This window comes from Dendrobates tinctorius, unplaced genomic scaffold (genome assembly GCF_039654945.1).
Source record: "Dendrobates tinctorius isolate UK_male_01 unplaced genomic scaffold, ASM3965494v1 ptg000022l, whole genome shotgun sequence".
NCBI lineage: Eukaryota > Metazoa > Chordata > Amphibia > Anura > Dendrobatidae > Dendrobates > Dendrobates tinctorius.
In genome coordinates this window covers 46961356-46967355 of record NW_027361690.1, presented here as the reverse complement: position 1 = coordinate 46967355, position 6000 = coordinate 46961356, and positions in this window count along the sequence as shown.

Genomic DNA, 6000 nt, shown 5'->3' with positions numbered 1-6000 from the left:
TTTGGGATGAAGTGGGATGGGATCGGGTCGAGTGCACAGGTGGTGAGATGTGATCTTGAGAGTAGAGTGGAGAGTCGATCTTCTGTAATGGTGGAGAAGTTGGTTTTGAAGGTGGAGGGCTGGGAAGTCGGGAGGAAGGGCTCTGGGGGTTGTTGACCAAAACTGTCCCTGATGTTATCAATTTTCTGCTTGAAAAATGAGGCAAAGTCTTCAGCTGAGATGAGTGGGGAGGGAGGAGGTGCTGGGGGGCGGAGGAGAGAATTGAAGGTGTTGAATAACTGTTTAGGGTTGTGAGACAGGGAGGATATGAGAGATGAGAAGTAGGTTTGTTTAGCTGTGGCGAGTGTGGTCTTGAAAGTAGTGAGGGACTGTTTGAATGCGATGAAATGCTCGTTGGAGTGGGATCTTTTCCATCTGCGCTCAGCAGCCCTGGAAGCTCGCCTCAGCTCTTTGGTCAGGCTGGTGTGCCAGGGCTGTCTGTTGATTTTGCGAGTTTTGGTATGTGTAAGTGGGGCAGCGGATTCCAAAGCTACAGCTATTGTGGTGTTATATAGAGCGGCAGCGTCATCCGCATTGTGTAAGGAACTTATATCTGTAAGAGGGAGGAGGGATTCGGAGAATGAGTGTAGGTCAAGGTGTTTAAGATTCCTGCGAGGGTGTGAAAGTTTGTGGGGTGGGGATTGTAGACATGGAGTGAAGAGGGAAGAGAATGTGAGCAGGTTGTGGTCAGAGAGAGGAAGAGGTGAGTTAGAGAGGTTAGATAGGGAGCAGAGGCGGGTGAAGATGAGGTCCAGTGTGTGGCCATCTTTGTGGGTGGCTGTAGAAGACCATTGAGTGAGGCCGAAGGAGGAAGTGAGAGATAGAAGTTTAGTGGCAGCTGAGAGGGAAGTGTCAATGGGGATGTTGAAGTCGCCCATGATGATAGTAGGGATGTCCGCGGAAAGGAAATGAAGTAACCAGGTGGTGAAGTGGTCAAAGAAGGTGGTGGCTGGCCCTGGGGGGCGGTAGATGACAGCCAGTTGGAGGTTGGAGGGGGAGTAGATGCGCACAGAGTGCACCTCAAAGGAAGGGAGGGTAACAGAGGGTGGCAGTGGGATTGGGGTGAAGGAGCAGGTATCTGACAGGAGAAAACCAACTCCTCCACCATGTTTGCTGCTGGGGCGGGGGGTGTGAGAAAGGTGGAAGCCGCTATACGAAAGTGCAGCAGGAGAGGCTGTGTCAGAAGGGGTGAGCCAGGTTTCGGTGATGGCGAGGAAGGAGAGTTTGGTAGTGACAAAAAGATCATGGATGTAGGAAAGCTTGTTCTGGAGAATACTTTTGACGTTTGTGACGGGAGTATTCTCCAGAGCAAGGAGGGACAACAGGCCTGGGAATAATCCAACAGATTTATTGACCAAAAAACAGGAACAACACGAAGGTAATTTGCAGAGTCCCAAAATAAGTCCACAGGAAACTGATTCGGGGGCACCTCCCGACAATCCTTGTGCCAGATCACAAAACCATAGTCCTTTAAGAGTCCCAGAAATCCACCACGATCACACAGAGGCCGAAGCTTCCTCAGACAGCCTCATCCTTCTCTTTTAGCATCCAACTCACATCTGATCTTAAAGCAAGAATGTATTGTCAGGGCTCCTGGGATCAGTCCATCTGAAGGGGGGTAGGGGTCACACCTACTATTCAATGGTTTGGTCCATCAGAAGATTCTAGAAATGTAAGGGCTCCACTTAGTCTACAGGATGTGTATTGTAGGTTATCTTCTGCTTAGGAAAACAATAGCCAAAGTTCCACTAGCTGTTGACACAAGCCTAAATTAGATTATGGTCCAGGTACATCACAAGACATTGCAAAGTATTGGGGGAAGGAGACATGGTTAATTTACAGCAAATGAATCAGAGGAAAGTTAAATGACCTATTATACAAAATACAGGACAGGGCAAGACTACAAATCATGACAATCCCTTCCCCTCCTAATTTGTGTACGTACTAGGGACCTCTACAGGTCACTGGTTAAGTACACACAGGCATGGCGTAACTTACATGTGGCTTCATGCAGCCACGAATTGGCATCGTAGCTTTCCCACATCATTGCCCAGGAGAACAGCTGCAGGCAGACCACCCATCACCCCAACCAAACATCGCCTGACCCCAAAACCAAAGTTCAGATCCACAGTGGCTGTGGGAATAGTCCTCCATTGTCCACCAGCCAGTTCAATGACAATTCCAGGTCCTCTATGGATTGCCTCAGGCCGAACCACTCGGGGATCAGCCAGCGTGAGGAAAGCTCCTGAGTCACAAAATCCAACAAGTCTTTGTCCATCCAGCACGACCTCCTGCAAGTGCTTACCTCGATGAGCTGAAGTCGTCATAGCTGCGGGTCGCACACCATAAACTCCTAGTGGTGCAACATGGGTGGGTGAGGCACTAGGCCAGTCCTCACTTAGTGGTGACACGTCTTCCTCCATGGCACTTGGCTGTACATAATTAATAATATGATTGGGTACAGGATCAATCCTCATTTGAACAGCTGGGCAGGAGGCTTGCAGATGCCCAGGCTGCCCACATCGATAGCATCTGTGCTGTGTCTCACTCCATCCAATGCGTCCTCTTGGGCGAGGAGTAAGGGAACCTGCCGGTCGGCTCCCACCTGAAGGTGCTGTAGGGGTTTGAGGACGATTCCTCCATGAGCTGGCTGGACATGAGGCCTGCAGATGCCCCGGATGCCCACAACCATAACACCTGCGCTCTGCTACTTCCTCTCCTCGTCGTATTCCAGAAAACGCAGTGGAAGCAACAGGAGGCACATTAACACAGGTATCAACACGAGGTGGTGGCTCAGAGGAACGGGGAACAATGGGGACAGAAGAACTGGGGGCCACCGGTGTTGTGGAGCTGGTAGGCCTCTCTCCATCCTCCAACAGAACTCTCCACCGAGGCTTGATGGTGAGAGCCTCATCAGCGAGAGATGCAGCTTCTTCCACTGTAGCAGGTTTCCTCTCACGCACCCATTCCCTGATCTCAGCGGGGCACTGGGCAAAAAATTGTTCTTTTAGGATAACCTGGAGACAGGTGTTCCAGGTTAAGGCCTCCTCTGCCTCCAGCCAGCGATTACATATTTGTTTGAGTCTGTGGGCATACATCTTGAAAGACACTTCCTCATTACAGGCTAAAGTACGAAACTGGGTCCTGTAAGTGTCTGGGGTCACAGCATAATGTTCTAGAACAGTCCGTTTAATCTCTGCATACTCACAGTTCCACCGAGGGTCCATAGCTCTATATGCTGCGGCAGCTCCACCCTCTAAGAGCCCCACAAGATGTCGGACGCGCTCCCTTTCCGGGACTTCCATTAATCGACACTGATGCTCAAAGTCCAGGAAGAAGCCCTCAATGTCACCGGAAGCCTCATTAAACGGCTTGAAGTCTTTGCGGGACACTCTGGGGAGTTCCCTCATGGGGGATGCTGTGGGTACAGTCTGTCTGGAGCTTCTCGCTGCCTCCAAAGCGATCTCCCTCTCCAGCATTGCCCTCTCCTCCATCCTGCGCTGCCTCTCCTTGGCTGTGCGCATGACCTCCCTCTTATCTTCTATGGTAGCCTCTTCTCCCAGTAAGGCCATCTCCTCCTCGTACCACACAACCCACTGACTTTTTTGGGTATTTACCTCCGACTGCCGCCTTTCCTCTCTTTGCTGTGAGGATCCTTCCTCAGCATCATCTTGCAGGCGAACTGCTTCCAAAGCTTCAATCAGCTGCTCCTTGGAGAGTCCCTTGCAGCTGACTCCCAGTTCACGGGCCTTTGTTTGTAGGTTCTTTGCAGTCCAGTTCTTGTACTCTGAGGCTCTGGTTCCAGAAGTTGATGGGCCGTTGTCCTCCATTTCTTCTGCTCTGATCCCACCGCTGCCAACCAGTTTGTGACGGGAGTATTCTCCAGAGCAAGAGACTTATTGTGTTTATCTCTTTGTTGCAGCTCTGTGATTCAACAGAGATTGCTCTGTGCACTCGGGTGACGTCAAACCCTGTGCACACTACCGCCATACTGCTCTGTCATCACCTAGCTGCGTTTTTTCCATCCACCGCACGTTGGACTCCGAGCGGCGAACACACTTTCTTTATATTTTTATTTAGTGTGTTCCGCCGTTCCTAACAGTAAGTGTGTGCAATGTATGTACATACAGTATGTATGTGTGCCGTGTATAAGTTTGTGCCATGTATGTGTGTGCCATGTACATGTGTGTGTATATGTGTGCCATGTACATGTATGTGTGTTTAAGTGTGTGCCATGTACGTGTGTGTGTGTATAAGTGTGTGCCATGTACGTGTGTGTGTATATGTGTGCCATGTACATGTGTGTGTGTTTAAGTGTGTGCCATGTACGTGTGTGTGTGTATAAGTGTGTGCCATGTACGTGTGTGTGTGTATATGTGTGCCATGTACATGTGTGTGTGTGTATATGTGTGCCATGTACATGTGTGTGTGTGTATAAGTGTGTGCCATGTACGTGTGTGTGTATAAGTGTGTGCCATGTACGTGTGTGTGTATATGTGTGCCATGTACATGTGTGTGTGTATAAGTGTGTGCCATGTACGTGTGTGTGTGTATAAGTGTGTGCCATGTACGTGTGTGTGTATAAGTGTGTGCCATGTACGTGTGTGTGTATATGTGTGCCATGTACGTGTGTGTGTGTATAAGTGTGTGCCATGTACGTGTGTGTGTGTGTATAAGTGTGTGCCATGTACATGTGTGTGTATATGTGTGCCATGTACATGTGTGTGTGTTTAAGTGTGTGCCATGTACGTGTGTGTGTGTATAAGTGTGTGCCATGTACGTGTGTGTGTATAAGTGTGTGCCATGTACGTGTGTGTGTATAAGTGTGTGCCATGTACGTGTGTGTGTGTGTGTGTGTATAAGTGTGTGCCATGTGCATGTGTGTGCCATATATGTGTGTGAATAAGTGTGTACCATGTATGTATGTGTGTGCCGTGTATGTGTGTATAAGTGTGTGCCATGTTTGTAAGTGTGTGCCATGTACATGTGTGTGTGTATAAGTGTGTGCCATGTATGTATGTGTGTTCCATGTACACATGTGTGTGTAAGTGTGTGCCATGTATGTGTGTGTAAGTGTGTGCCATGTATGTATGTGTGTGTGCCGTGTATGTGTGTATAAGTGTGTGCCATGTTTGTAAGTGTGTGCCATGTATGTATGTATGTGTGTTCCATGTACACATGTGTATGTATAAGTGTGTGCCATGTACATGTGTGTTTATAAGTGTGTGCCATGTAGGTGTGTGTAAAAGTGTGTGCCATGTATGTGTGTGTGTGCCGTGTACGTGTGTATAACTTTCACCAAAAAAGAAATACAGATGGCAATCACCGGTTAAAATCTTCTTTATTCTATTTCTTTAAAACATCGGCATAGGGAGGATGGGAGCAGGAGTGGAGATGATGACAGCTGTTTCGCGCTGCAGTGGCGCTTCTTCTGGTCTCAGAGGGGAGTGAGCCCAGTCTCACCTCTTAACAGAGGGAGACAATCAAACCCCACCCCACTGCTTCAACACATATGCAGCAATTATCAATGACAGATAAAATATTTTAGAAAAACAAATAAAAAAACACATATACAATCATGAAAGCTTATTATAGGAAAACAGACATATCCAATTTCTCATTTAGACCAGCAGATTCTTCTGCCCGAGTGCGCATGATCCATGTGGCCTCTCTTTTCAATAGAAGTTTATGTAAATCTCCCCCTTGCACTGGAAGAGACACCCTTTCCAAGCCAGCAAAAGAAAGTACCTCTGGATTTCCTCCATGAGATTCCCTGACATGCTTAATTAGGCGTGGGACACCTTTACCTGATCCAACCGAATTATAATGCTCCCTAAATCTCACATATAGGGGGCGAATGGTCTTACTGATGTAAAAAGCTTTACAACAACATAAAACAACATAAACCACTTGAGTTGTTTTACAGGTGATAAAATCCTTAACAACATGAGACACTCCCCC